The following is a 16,020-nucleotide window of genomic DNA, read 5'->3' on the forward strand; positions in this document are numbered from 1 at the left end:
ATTAGATTGCTGATTAGCTCAATTTGATTGAGCAAAAAAGATTAAATAAAATCTAATTCAATTAGATTCAATTAGGTTTGATCCGATTAGATTATGAGATGACCTAATCGCTAAGGAAGAATTATCTCTGATTTGATCAGAACTTTGGTTCAATCAATTTTTAATTTGATTAAAAAATTATGAACCTAACTAAATTGGATTTCATCTATTTATTTGGGCTGAATCAGATGTGATTTGGTTAGGAATCAAATAAAGAAACCAAGAGTCCATTAGATGTTGGACTCTTCGTCCCATGTGCCACCTATTTTTAACGCCACTTTTTCCTCATGCCAAAAGATATTTTGCATGAGGTTTCTCTATGCTAATAACATCTGATGATGCTCCTTTCTCAACATCAAATTTGGTTTGATTTTGATAAATAAAAAGGTTTGAAATTGGATTTCAAAACATTCCTTATCAAGTGGTGTTTGTTCTTATCCAAATCACCCTCCATGGCATTCTTTTTATTCTTTTATTTTGTGTGACCAAAATGAGGAAGTTTTCAGGGTGGTAAATCAGATAAAGATCTGATTTATCATAGAAAATTAAGAGGAGGGGTGTCACATATTTTTTTGGGGGTGTGGAATTGTGGAAAGGTGCAACAATGTAAAGAAGAGTCCAAACAATGTTGGACTCTTCACCCCACATTCTTACACACCAAATAAATAGAGATTTATTTTGGTTTTGTGTGTGTAAGAGAGAAGGAAAATAGCTCTCCGAAGTGAAGGGGTTTGGGCATGGTTCATGTCGTGAAAAAAAAGAGAGGAGAGTCCTTTCTCTTTGGGTGTGCGCAAAACCTAATCTTCTAGGGTTTCTTCATATGGATTTGGGAAAAGAGAAAAAGAAGAAGAGAAGAGTCTTTTCTCCATTTTTTTTCAGATCCTCATCTCTTCCAAAAGTCCATCTTTAATCTCTGAAAAGATTTTAGAGATTTGAAGAAAGGATTCAGATTAGCCAAGAAGAAGGCCTTCACGCGAACTAGCATTCTCGAGGAGACCGATCAGATCAGAGCTTCGAGTGGACTTCTCGTAGAGGCTGAACACATGCAGCTACGAGCAACCAGCAAGGATCATTTTTATCACGTCTCTCAGCAGTGACGATCGTTGACCCATGCTTAAGTATCGAGTTCTGAACTCAGATAGATGTAGATTTGATCTACTACTTACATCCATGCATGCAGATTTTATCTTCTATATTTTTCAGATTTTATATGCAACATATCATGTCATAGATCCTAGAGTAGGTTGATTTGATGATTAGATCATATGCATGTTAGGTTAATATGATTAATCTAGATGCTTTCTGCTGTATTTTATTTAAAAAATTTTTGAAATACATGCATAAAATCGTCTATATTTTTCAACAATTAGAGGGTGTTTGATGGACTTGGCACTATATTTGATGTTGGAAGAAAAAACTTCTAAGGGATTATGGTCAAAGTTGTACATCATGTACATGAAAAAGAACATGTGCAACAAGCTGATGCTAAAAAGCGATTGTATAGCCTTCGGATGCAAGAAAGTAGAGACATCATCGTGTACATCCAGAGGTTTGATCAAATAAGCAATGATTTGCTAAATTTTGGGGTAAAGATGGATGAGGAAGATAAATCATTGTTCTTGCTATACTCGCTACCCCATTTCTATGATCCATTGGTGACGACACTACTCTATGGAAAGGAGACATTGTACTATGAAGATATTATCTCAATACTCAGATCCAATGAGCAGAGGAAAAAGTTAACTAAAGAAATTATTTTTCAGAAGGGCTTGGCTGTGGGGGAGAGATCTGGAAAAAAAAAAAAAAACAAGCAAAGGGGACGGTCAAAGTCTTGGAATGGCAAGAAGGAAGCCAAGTGCTTCAAATGCAATGAGATCGGCCACTTCAAGCAAAATTGTTCACTTTCGAAGAAGTAAGGAGAAAAGGGAGGATCTGATTCACTGAGTACGGTGGCTGATCTCGAGGTAGAGGATAATCTCTTAGTGGTGTCGGATGGTCACAAGAATAGCATAAAAGTTTGGACCCTGGATTCAGCCTGTTCACATCATTACACTCCAAATCGATCTTGATTCACTACATACACCAAGATCGATGAGGGAAGTGTGATACTTGAACATGATCACCCATGTAAGATTGCTGGTATAGAGACCATTAGGATGAGAATGTTTGATAGGATGGTGCGTATTCTCATAAATATGAAGCATGTCCCAGAACTGAAAAAGAATCTCATGTCACTGGGCTACTTGGAGTGGAGTGACTACAGTTTCAGTAGTCATTCCAGAAGTGGTGTTCTAAACATCTTCAAGGGAGCAGTGGTCGTGATGAGAGGTAGGAGGTTGGAGAATAATCTATATAGGATGGAGAGATCTGTGGTGATCGGAGGATCCAAGACAGCAGTTGCAGCACAGGATTAGCAGGAAGCATATCGATTATGGCATTTTCACCTAAGCCACATAGAAGACTGAGGGATGAAGATGCTGAGCAAGAATGGATTGATCGCAGATCTAGATGGCAGCATTATAGAGGTGTATGAGTAATGCTAGATGGACAAACAGAAGAGAGTACAATTTGCCATCAGTACAGCTTGTAATGTAGCCCCACTAGAGCTAGTCCACACTGATGTGTGGGGACCGGCCCTAGTTTCAGTCAGAAACAGGATGAGATACTTCCTCATCTTGATAGATGATTTTTTTAGAAAGGTTTGGATCTATTTCATGAAGGAGAAATCAGAAGTCTTCATAAAGTTCAAGGTCTGGAAAGCCAAATTGGAGAAAAAATAGGGTTGCAGTGTGAAGTATTTGCGGTTAGATAATGGTGGAGAATACACCAGCAAAGAGTTTCAAATTTTTTGTGAGGAGTGTGGCATCAAAAAGTACTTCTCGATGAGGAAAACTCCTCAACAAAAGGGAATAGTCAAAAGGATGAATAGAACGCTTATGGAGAAGGCAAGATGCATAAGACTACAAGTAGGACTTCTTAAGGCATTCTGGATAGATAAAGTTGATGCAGTCTGTTATCTGATGAATCAGTCATCTCACACCAAGTTAGATGGTGGAATTGCAGAGAAGAAATGATCTAGAAAGAAGGTGGAGCGGAACCAACTAAGAGCGTTTGGGTGCACGGCCTATGTGCACGTGGGTGCTAGTGAGTGGAGCAAGTTGGACGTCAGATCACAGAAGATGGTGTTTCTTGATTATCCATGAGATGTTAAGAGATACCGACTATGGAATCCCTCGAAGAAGAAGGCCGTCATCAATAGGGATGTGGTCTTCAATGAAAACTCAGTTTTTCAATGGCAAGGAGGTATGAAGGAACAGCAGGAGCAGTAGGAGGTCCAGTCGGCTAGCGGTGGATAACTAACTTCCTACATTATTTTGCCTTTTGCAAGTGTACCTGGAGGACACAATTTTTAGATAGAGCACTCTCCAAAGATGTCTCCATAGGTGGAGAGGACTGAGATGGAAGATAAAAGCCAAGAGGTTCAACAGGAACAAGGTGGACCCATAACAGACATCAGGATTACACTGCACAAGCCCAGAAAGAACATGAGGCAACCGAATCGATATGGCTTCAAAGAATTGGTGTCATATGCCCTGGTGATAGTGAACGAGGATCCCTACACCTATGAGGAGGTGGTAGAAAGCCATGATAGAGATAGGTAGGTCCAGGGGATGTCTGAAGAAATGCAATCTCTCCACATGAATCAGACTTGGCAGTTGGTGCAGCTGCCACAGGGGAAGAGACCCATTGGTTGCAAATAGATTTACTAATGCAAGGAAAGGCTTTCAGAGCAGGAAGGTATCAGGTACAAGGTGAGGTTAGTGGTCAAGGGATACTCCCAAAAGAAAGGCATCGATTTCAGTGAAGTGTTTTGTCCGATCATCAGTCATACATCCATCCACGTGCTATTGAGTATCGTAGCAGCATAGGATCTGGAACTAGAGCAGATGGATGTCAAGACGGCCTTCCTCTATGGATATCTGGAGGAAAGCATATACATGGAGCAGCCACAGGGGTTCAGAGAGTCGGGATCTGAAGAAAAAATCTGTTTGTTGGAAAAATCTCTCTATAGATTGAAGCAATCATGGAGGCAGTGATACAAGTGCTTCGACTCTTATGTGAGGAGCATTTGGCTTTTCAGGTGCAAATTCAACCTTTGTGTGTCTGTGAAGGCTCTAGAAGATGAGTCTAGATTGTACCTACTCTTGTATGTAGATGACATGTTGATAGCATACAAGAGTAGAAAGATTGTGCAGAAACTGAAGGCAGCATTATCTCGGGAGTTCGAGATGAAAGATTTAGGGTCTGTAAAGAAGATCCTAGACATGGAGATTCTCAGAGAGAGAGCCAAGGGGCTGCTGCATTTATCTCCGGGAGGCTATGTTTGAAAGATCTTGAAGAGGTTCAAGATGAAGGAAGCCAAATCGACAGCGGTGCCACTTATCGAGCATATCAGCCTTTCAAAGATCATATCACCACAGACTAAGATGGAGGCTCAGAAGATGGAGAGAGTACCTTATACCTCAGGAGTAGGAAGCCTAATGTACGCAATGGTATATTGTAGGCCAGATCTTGCCCATATAGTGAGTTAGATCAGTAGGTTCATGGCGCAGTCTGGCAGGGAGCACTGGCGAGCATTGAAGAAGATCTTCAGGTACCTGGTGGGTTCAATTGAAGTCGGCATCTGCTACGGATAGCGAGATGGTGCTGAGGGATGTTCCAACATATCCAAGGAGGCTCGGAGATAGATGGAAGGGTTCACAGATACAGATTTTGGTAGAGATGTGGACACCAGATGTTCAACGATAAGATTTGTGTTCAGCTTGAATGGAGGTCCCATTTCGTGGAGATCATGCTTGCAGTCTATTATGGCTTTATTCACTACTGAAGTAAAGTACATTGACATCACGGAGGTAACGAAGGATGCACTATGGCTAAAAGAATTGGCATTGGAGATGGGCTTCATACAAGAAGTTGTCAAGGTGCACTGCAATAGTCAGAGTGCACTGTTGTGGGCATAGAATTCCGTCTATCATGCGAGGATAAAGCATATCGATATCAGATACCATCGAATCAGAGAACTTATGGAAGAAGGCGAGGTTGAGCTGGTGAAAGTTCACACAAAAGAGAACCCAGCTGAATCTCTTACAAAGACTCTTCCACGGGACAGCTTTCGCAGATGTGTGGCACTGATGGGGCTGATGAACAAGATGAAGTTTGCTGAGGACTTGGGGCACCAAAATGAAGATTGTAAGATCTTGTGTGGTGCTCCTGAGCCTTTGATGGCTAAAGAAAATGCCAAGGTTTGAAGCCCATGAAGCATTCATGGGGGTTCTAGGATTGATTTTGGATCCTAGACTGGAGGTGGACTGCCTTCACAGTCTTAAGACCCAAGAGATATGGACCTTGAGAGGCTAATCTACTTTTGGGCTAGGTTTGGACCCAAAGAGGGTGAGAGCATGCAAGACATGAGGATACATGGACTTGGATGAGTGCAATCACATGTGGATTAGCCATGATAATTATTCGGGTTTGGTCTTGGGTTAGACCAATTTGTACACATATAAATATATGTGATGTAATCTGATTACATGAGTAATAGAATCATTTTTCTCCCTAATCTCTTTCTCATCTCCTCTCTCTTGTGGACGTCTCCTCCCAAGGAGAAAAACCCTAGCTGCCACCCCCTTACCTGCCATATCAAGAAACCCCAAGCGCCAAGGTCTTGGGCGTCCCTCTTGTTTCCGGCACCTCCAACCTTTGTGCCACCCCTCTTTTCTATGATTTCTTATTGATTCCAGGTCTCCACACTCCTGAAAAGGTGCTCTAACATAAAATAATCACATGCATATGAGAAATGGCGAGTCTCCATAACCATTTTTACTTGAATACTAGTTTACTCAGTCATAGTTCTTTTAATCAGCCTAGTTTACCCATGCTAGATTTATATATTTTTGATTGGCCTTAGTGAGAGTTATTGATGCAAAAACTTTTTTAAGTAATCCATGGCTCATGAGGTTGATGATTTCCATATCAACAGAAAGCAAAATAAGAAAGCCATCAATTATTATACAATTGAGAAAGGGAAACCATGCAAGCATAACTCACTCGATACATGTGGATAAATTGAAATGTCTTTTTCTAGTTTGAATAATAATTTTTATTTATCAAGAAAGAGAAAGCTCGATATTCAACAAAAAATAATTTTGAGTAGTAGTTTTTATTATATTGTCTCTTTATCAACCGCAAAATCTAAGATCAATATACCGCTAGTTCTAACCAAGGTTTCGAAACTCTATGTCATTGATTTCTATCGCTCGGTTAGAGTTTTGCTCTTTGCAATTTTAGCCATTTTGGCAATTCACTCCAAGTTTTAGAGTTTTAGTTAGAAAATAAAAAAAAAAATCAGAAAAAAAAAATCAATGCAAGTTATTTGACATCTTTTTATCATGTGATGAATTAATCACAATAATTATTTAAGTTGCATAGGCCATTTTAAGCATAAAAAAAATGATACTCATGCACAATTTCCTCTCTCTCTCACTCTCTCTCTCTCTCTCTCTTTTTCTTTTGAAGTTTGAATAATATGTGCATTTAAGCTATAATAGTATTTCAATATAAAGTACTCAATGTCCAAATTATATCAATCTTTTCAGTTGGAATACAGACTGCACACAATATTGAAAATCCTTAATCTTCATTAGAATTTGTCCTTTCTTTTTATCAGTTTTTACATCATATCAACAAGCAAAGGAACACAACTGGATATGTAAAAAGCAAGTGTTTTAAATTATCAAACTCCCTCTCTTGCTTTTTTTTTAAAAAACTACACTGACTAAGCTTTGTTGCAATGTTTCAAATTTGAAATCACATAAACTTGTTGATATATGGTTGATGCCTTAGTGGATAAATAGTGTTTCAACAAACATAGTAATCAATGAAATCATTTCTTAAATAATATTACTGTATCTTATAAAAAAAGTAAATACAATTACCTATTAAACAAAAATAAAAAGGAAAACAATAGTTTTGGTCCGTCTTAGGGAACACAAATGTTTTACTAATGTTAAATTTTGAACAGTACTAGTGTAACTTACAAAAAAGTAAATGTAATTATTAATTAAAAGTAAAAAAAAAAAGTTTTAGTTGGTTTCAGTTGAAAGCAGTTAAGTTGACAGATTTGGCAAACTACTTGTAGCTAACTAGAACCAAACATTTTGAGCAGATTGAATTGTAGCCAAAAAACTGATCCATTTTGGATGAGACCTGTTATCTTGGTCGTAACTAGCTGAAATATTCTTCATAGTTTGATCTCATTAGGACCGTCCAAGACCACATAGATTCCATTGTCCTAGGCATTTCAAAACTCAATATTGCATTCTTTCCCTAATACTATCTTGAACTAAACCTGTACAATTATCAAAAGTAAATTTTATCATAAGTAACCATATTACACCAACATAAATTAAAAAATGGTGTCAGACAAAGTATAAAAGAAAGAAAAGAATCTTCACTTGGATATAATCTCATTAAATGAACTAAGAATATTGGAAAACTTTTCAATTTCATCCACATAACATAACTGTTGGGTATAAAATATCCCCAGCCGAAGTTTGTAAAAAAAGCTGACCCTTCCAGGGCTTTTCTGGCTTTTGACCTTATGTGGCATCTTTCTGAACCCCTTCGACCGTTCGAGCTTCCATAATACCATCCAGACTTCAACGACAATGAGCTTCTCCATTCATCTACCGGACTGCTCCAAATGCTCTCTGGGCTTCACTATCAGCTGATTTTCTACAATGATCAACTATTCTCCGAATCCCCTCCAGACTTCTTTCGGCCACGGACGACTCTACTCCGAACTTCTTTCGGACTTCGTCAATATCCGAGCTTCTCCGACAACGAGATTTCTACAGTAACCAGACTCCATCCAAGTTTCTACGACGGTCGACCACCTTCCGAATTCCATCCGAGCTCCTACGAGAATCGGATTTCAGCTGAACTCCTACAGTGGATGGATCCCAGACAAATTTCGACAACAGAAGAGCTCCACCAGCCGGACCTCTACTCCGAACTTCTACCGCAAGCAGTCTACTCCGAACTCCTACTGCAGGCGGTCTACTCCGGATCTCTACTGTAAGCGAATTCCATCCGAGCCTCTACTGTAAACAAATTTCTTCCGAACTTCTATTACAAGTAGACTTCAGCCAAGCTCCTACAGTGGATGGATCCCAGACGAGCTTCTACAATGGGACAAGCTCCATCGGCCAGGTCACTACTCCGAGCTTCTACGACAACCGATCTTCGACTGAGCTTCTACAATAAGCGGCCTCCTTTCAGCCTTCTACAAGAACCGGACTCCGTCTGAACTTCCATAGCGGATGGATTCCGGATGAACTTCTACAACAGACGGGCTCCAGCAGCTGGATTTCTACAACGACCGATCGCCTCCGGTGTCTGTCATACCACCCCAGCCATCAACCTTAAATAGCATCAGCCGGACTTCAACAACGCCAACCGGATTTCCACAGGATCCTCCAGACCCCTCCAGCGGACGAACCTCCCCAATGCCATCCGAAGTTCACTGCCGACCGACCCTCTGCCGGATTTCTCATGAAACCGGACTTTCCCAACAGAAAGTCTCCATCCGAGCTTCTACAACAGATGACTCCCGCCTGCAGCGTCAGCGCTCTAGGCACCCAACAACAGTAGACTCGTCAGCAACCTCGAAAACATCCGAGCTTCTCTTGGAGCGATGAGACAGAGAGCCATTCCACTCCGTCAGACATCCCAGCCGAGCTTCAACCGACAGATTCGAACTCTCTGGCAAGTCATGACAATGGCCACTATCCTACTCTACTCTCTGTAACGAATTCTGTGTGGCTCCATCACTCTCTGGCAAGTCACGACAACGGACACCACTCCACTCTCCGTAACAAACTCCACGTGGCCCTGAACGGCCCCTAATGCTACTACTCTCCGCAACAAACTTCACGTGGCCCTGAACGGCCTCTGACGCTACTACTCTCCGCAACAAACTCCACGTGGTCCTGAACGGCCCCTGACGCCACTACTCTTCGTAACAAACTCCGCGTAGCTCTGAACGGCCCACTACCAGGCGGTTACAGACGTCGCTGTCAATCAGTTACGCTCTCCGTCTATAAAGGGACCCCCAGATACATTTTTCTCTAAGCTCAAAACTCTATCTCGAAACTCTGCCATAATCTCATTTGAGCACTCCATTTCTGTTGAAGCAGAGTACTGACTTGAGCGTCAGAGGGTCTTGCCAGAGCACCCCCAACTCCGGTTTAGACTTCCCTTGCAGGTCCCGACGGTGGCCGCAGACATCTCAACTCCAGCTTCTCCGACGTCGGCGAAATTCTGCACCAACAGAATTGACGCTAGAAGGAGGGCGCGTGTCTTCGCAGTACCCTTATTCTTAAAGGAGTGCCCAACGGGACTGTCTTCGGTCATCTTCTCTAACATCTTCTTCTCCTTCTCCTGTCAGATCTTCACCTGATGCCTCCCCGAAAAATATCCACCAGGCGATCCATGGCCTCCGCGGCCAGATCTCAGTGGGCTCCGTAAGCTCCAGCCTCATCTTCAGTTTCTCAAGCTCCTCCTCCTCCGGCAATGACAGTCGGTATGGAGCAGTTTGACTTGCTGGTTCAGCAGGTCAGGGGCCTCACCGAAGCAGTGCAGGCCATGCAGCAGCAGCCACAGTAGCCGCAGGCATCAGTGCGGCAGGAAAGAGATCGCCGGAGTTTCAGAATTCGACGATCGGGTGGGCCACTTGGGCAAGTCACCCCGTCTTCCCCGAAAAGGGGAAGCAGAAGGCGGAGAGCCCACCATCCGATCATGATTCCACCCCCGGAGAGTCCCTACCTCCGTTCCACCAGAAGACCCTCGAGACTCGCAGTCGAGAGGACCTCCTGGATCAAAGATTTCGGGAGATGAACCGACGGATCGAAGAGCTCCGCCATGCCCCCACTGCTTACGGTGAGGACATCTGCACTGACCCTCCTTTCTCTCAAATGATCATGCAGGAGTCAATCCCGCCGAACTTCAAGCTCCCCTAATTCGAGAGCTACGATGGGATCTCGGATCCGGTTGATCACCTAGAGGCCTTTCGGACAATGATGCTGCTCCATGGCGTGCCAGACGCCATCCTGTGTCGAGCTTTCCCATCTATTTTAAAGGAAGCAGGAAGAAATTGATACTCGGCACTGAAGCCGGATACTATCTTCTCCTTTGATCAGATGAGCCACCAGTTCGTTGCGCATTTCGTCAGCAGCCGGCATCTCCGGAGAGGTTCAGAGTCCCTCATCAACATCAAGCAGAAGGAGGGAGAATCCATCCGAGCTTAGGTCAACTATTTTAACGTCACTGCATTGGAGGTCCGGAACTTGGACCAATCGATCGTGATGGCCGCCCTGAAGGGCGGTCTTCAAAAGAACGATCTTCTATTTTTCCTGAAAAAAAAGTATCCCAGGGACTTTGCGGATTTGCTGGCTCGAGCCGAAGGATATGCCCGAGCAGAAGAAGCCTTTAAGATGAAGGACGAGGAGGCCGCAAAGGAGCGGCAGGCGGGAGACTTCAGCAAGCCCGCAGTTGAAAAAGGACTGAGTGAAGCTCGACCATGTTCTCGAACTCTCTCCGGACACAAGTGTGTCCAGACTCCTCCCCAGGCTCGTAGGCAGAGAAGCCCAGACCGCAGAGTTTGGAGGGGCTCTCCACCAGAAAGATTCCACAGCTACGCGCCTCTCAACGCATCAAAAATTCAAGTGCAGATGGAGGTAGGGAGCAGCTGCCGAGGTCGGAAAGGATGCGCACACACCCCGAAAAGCACAACCCTAACAAGTTCTGCCTCTATCATCGTGACCACGGCCACGACATGGAGGAGTGCATTCAGCTCCGAGACGAGATCGAAGAACTCATCAAATGAGGTCGGCTTGACAGATTCATTCGACGCCGACCTGAAGATAGGAAAGATCGGCCGAGGGCCCTGCCGCAATCGGAGCCACCAAGGAGGGAGGAGCAGCCTGAAGATCGGCCTCCGATTGGAATTATCAACTCCATCTCAGGAGGATCCCGACGGGGAGCAGACCTTCCGCGGCTATGGGATTCGAAAAATCTACGGATGTATTACCAATAACTTTGCCTTAAATAAAAGTTTCTTTCATATTTGCATATCTTTTCTTTTGGCATGAGCTCATAACGATAGGGAGTAGCTCCTTCCGACAATCGAAACTAAGCGTGTTAGGAATAGGAGGAGGACCTCGTCCTAACACGAGCAAAGTCGAAGGCCCGATTATTTAAAGACCGAATGGGAGGAGATGCCCTTACAACGGCCCTTATGTGCCCCCACAGTTATGTTAGGAACAGGAGGAGAACCTCATCCTAACATGAGCAAAGTCGAAGGCCCGATTATTTAAAAATCGGATAGGGGGAGAGGCCCTTACAATGATCCTTATGTGCCCCCACAGCCATGTTAGGAACAGGAGGAGAACCTCGTCCTAACATGAGCAAAGTCGAAGGTCCGATTATTTAAAAACTGGATGGGAAGAGAGGCCCTTACAACGGCCCTTATGTGCCCCCACAGCCATGTTAGGAACAGGAGGAGAACCTCATCCTAACATGAGCAAAGACGAAGGCCTGATTATTTAAAGACCGGATGAGGGGAGAGGCCCTTACAATGGCCCTTATGTGCCCCCACAGTCATGTTAGGAACAGGAGGAGAACCTTGTCCTAACATAAGCAAAGTCGAAGGCCCAGTTATTTAAAGATCGGATGGGGGGAGAGGTCCTTACAATGGCCCTTATGTGCCCCCACAGTCATGTTAGGAACAGGAGGAGAACCTCGTCCTAACATGAGCAAAGTCGAAAGCCCGATTATCTAGAGACCGGATGAGGGGAGAGGCCCTTGCAACGGCCCTTACGTGCCCCCACAGTCCTGTTAGGAACAGGAGGAGAACCTCATCCTAACATGGGCTGAAATTGACTGTATCGAAAATAAGAGGAGAACCTCGTCCTGACACAAACGAAGACCCGATCGATCAAGATCGGATGAGGGGGAAAGCCTCCTCAACGGCTCCTCTACACTCCCACGACCTCGTTAAGAGCAGAGGGAAAACCGTCACTCGAACACAAAAAAAAAGGAGGAGATAAAAGGAGAAAGCGACAAACTATACCAGTGACAAGTAAAAAACAAACTATATCAAAGACACAAGGGACCTCATCTCAATGAGGAAAGAGACTCTTATCAAGAACCTTCATTCTCTAAGAGGGAACTCAACACAGGCCGAGGAAAAATCGACTTTCTCAAGATAACGAGAAGTTCGGGCCTCCAAGCTCAAGCATCGGGAGGAAGCATCAAACTCAAATGGCCTCGAAAAGACCTACGATCATGAACAAAAAAGGCAAATCAATACAGCGATGATCGAAAACCTTCAAACAACGTCGGCATCGAACAAGACAAAAGACAAAAGAAGTTCGGTAAACGATGACTTAATGCAAGAATGGACAAGGTAATAAAAAAAAAAATTATTTCATTAGTGAAGTGTACATTACAAAACCTTGAAAGTCAAAAAAGAAAAACGACAAGAAAAGAAAAAGAATACATAGAAGAACGAAAGATAAAAGAAGCTCTAAGGAAGCTCGGCTTCTTCCAACTTCGAGCTCTCGGTTCCAGTCCTTATTAGGGATTGCTTTAAGTTTTCGACTTCTTCTTCCAGTTCCATCTTTCTTAGCAGCATCTCCCAGTACATCTGGTGGAACCGTCGGCTTTCACCCTCCGACTCCCAAAGCCTCTTCCTCAGGACCTCGGACTCTGCCTCGGCATCCTTGACCGCCTGCTGCTCGTGGGCCAGCTGAATCTTCAGCCACTGCAGTTCGGCCTCCTCCCGTCTAAGGGCCACAAACAGTTCTGCCATGGTCCCCCTCAAGGAGCGGAGCTCGTCAGAGCCTTGTGCAGAGGCAGGCTGGACTCTCTCAGACAACTGCCTCTGAAGGCGGGCAACTTCGTCGGTCGCCGTCTTGAGCTTTCTTCGGTAGTCCTCTACTTGCCCGCACCAGCCGACTCGGTAGGCGTTGTAGTTTGCCTCGGCATCCTGCAGCTGCTTCTGAAGGTCAGAGAGTTTTTTTGACCAGTCTCGATCGCGATCGGTCTGAGTTGCGAGCCAAGATGAGCTCCCTTCCAACTGGCCGATCTTCTCCCGTGCAGTCGCCAGCTCGACTTCAAGGGAGCTGATCTTGGAAGCCTGAGTCCAAGATCGATCGCTGGTGCATTTTCGGAGTTTTTCAAGCTCCGCCACGAAGTCGGCCTTCCTCCGGGTGTATTCCATGAAACCCTTTTTGTGAAGGTCCCGAAACCGAGTAGCCTCCGCAGTGACTTCCGAATGGCTCTTCCTCAGCTGGTGAAGTTCGTCATCCAGCTTCTTAAATTTCTTCGTCAAGTGACGAACTTTTCTCCTGAGATCCTGGATCATCGACTTCAGAGGAATCTCCTGTGGTAGGGGAAGGGCTTCGACAGAGCACTATCGTTGGGAGTCAAGAGCGCCACAACTCAAATTAGTGCAAGAAGATAAAAGAGAAGGAAAAGAATGCAGAAGAAGAAAAAGGAGCTCTCTGTAAAGAAGAATCCGATTTCATTGATTAAATAGTTTTTAAGTACAAGAGAACAAAGAAAAGTCGCCACAAAGGAAAAATACAAAATTAGAGGTTTCGGACCTCTGGGACAGAAGTGGAGGAGCTCGGTGCCTCCGAAAGTCGGTAGCGGCAGCCGCAGCGGTCGAAGAGGTCCCGGCTGGAGAAGGACCGGCAGCGGCTTCGGAAGGTCCGGCTTCATCGTCGGACGCCTCATCCAGAAAGTCGAGGTCCAGTTCGGGAAACTTTCTGGCCACCTTCTCTTGGTAGAGCTCGAAACCCTTGATGAAGGCATCCTGACCGAACTGGACCTGCAGATCCTCCATCTCGGAGGAGGTCTTGAACTCCTCCACTGCTCGGGCCCTTGCCTTCGAGACTAGGGACGGGATCTGCACCTTCAGCTCGAAGACCTGCGCCTTCAGTTCGGAGACCTCGGCCTCTACCTTCTTTCTCTCCTCCTCCAAGGCGGCCCTCAGATCGGATGAGGTTTGTCCCTCCTTCTGCAGCACCTCCTGGAGACTTGTGACCTCGACGATCTTCTCCTCGAGGTGGGTGGCCTCAGCCAGGCGACCTTCCTCCGCCCGGGCTGCCTCCCTCTTGGCGATCTTCATCGCCTCGACGTTGGCGATGAGCTGGTGTCCAATCTGCAAGAGAGGCCGGGGAGTCAATATAAAGACTAAGGAGTAAACTAAGTAAAGAAGCAAGAAGAAGGAAAAAGTGAATTGACCTACTTCGAGAAAAGATCCCAAAGAGTCCCAGACCCGTAACTCAGGATCAGCAAGGACGATCCTGTGGATGACCTCGGACAGAATGCACCCTTCGACCAGCCTCTTTATTAAATTTCTATTGTTGAAGAGATTTTCCCATAGATCTTCCTCGGAGCCGTCGGCCTCCTCGATGGCAGCCTTACGGCTGCGGCTCTTGCGGGCCAGGATCTTCTTTCTCCTCCTCCTTTCGGCCCTCGGTGCCCCCTCGGGATGAGCCTCTGGAGCGGGAACCTCGATCGGGGGGCTCCGTGAAGAGGCTCGAGGGACTTCAGGCTCGACGTCAGAGGGGGCATCGACGGCAACGGCCACCTGAGCAGGCGCGGTCGAGCTCGTCTCTTCTGTCCTGGCTCTCTTCACCGACCCCGAAGTCGCGGCGTCTTTTCTCTTATGGGTCTTGAGACTCTAAGCTAACCTCCGAGCCATGCCTGTGTCCATGTCTGCAATAAAAGAAGATCGACACGACTCAGAAATAGAATAAGAGAAAGGAGAAGCAATATATATATATATATATATATAATAATGATAGTACCGACAGGGTCAAGAGGGCTCAGGCCGACGTTGAATAAGAATTATTCCTTCAGAAGTTCAGAGAGGAGGGGGGCTGGATAGGCCTCGAGCTTATTGGAGGCTTCGAGATCGTCCCTTTCCAGGCTAGAAGCCCGACGAACGGAATCCCTCAGAGAGCCCCAGAGGGGTAATCCCAGCTCCAAGGTCGGGCATTGGACGTAGAAGAACTTCTCCTTCCAGTTGTGGATAGAAGAGGGGGCGCCTTTCAATAATCCCTTTCTACCGAACTGGGGGGAGAAATACCACCAGTCCTTTGCCGAAGGGTGACGCTTGAAAGTATAGAAATTCCTAAACAGGGAAAGGGTTGGCTAGACTTCAGCTAGGCAATAGAGGGAAAGAAACCCTATTAGAAATCTAAAGGAGTTCGGTGCTACAGAAACTAAAGAAATATTTAAAAAGCGGAAGAGAGCGATGACAAAAGGTGGGAGCAGAAGTCGAAGCCCGGCGTGGAAAGCTTCTTAGTATAAATAGAAGCAGCCAGGGGGAGGAGCGCTGGCCCGACCAGTCGGTCCAGGAAGCTCCAGCTCGTACTCCGGAGGAACTCCGTACTGAATCCTAATCAGTGAGAGTTCCTTCGGAGTCAGAGAGCTGGGGATGGTGTCTGGTACAAAGATCGGACAAGGTTCATCTACAGAACTGAGGTTTTGGGGAGCTGGGACAGACGAACTTCTAGAACTGCTAGAGGAGGAAGTGCTGAAGGGCATTATGAACCGAGCAAAAATCCTAAAAATCTCGAAAAAATTGAAAAAAATAAGAGAAGGGGTGCTCGTGAAAAACTGAACAGGCAGAATGTAACAGAAGAAAAATGGAAGAAGAACAGCAAGAGAAAAAGTGAAAAAGAGAGTTTTGAAACTAACCTAGGTTGATCCGAGAAGTGCAGAGATGTGGAGATGGGGATCGACTCGAAGAGCGCCTAAGACCGAACAGGATGAAACTCTCGGGGAAGAAGAAGGGCACCAACAGGACTCTCAGGCAAAGTGAAATTCCTAGAAGGGGGGAGCAGG

The sequence above is a fragment of the Elaeis guineensis genome, chromosome 12 (assembly GCF_000442705.2).
Source record: "Elaeis guineensis isolate ETL-2024a chromosome 12, EG11, whole genome shotgun sequence".
Taxonomy (NCBI): Eukaryota; Viridiplantae; Streptophyta; class Magnoliopsida; order Arecales; family Arecaceae; genus Elaeis; species Elaeis guineensis.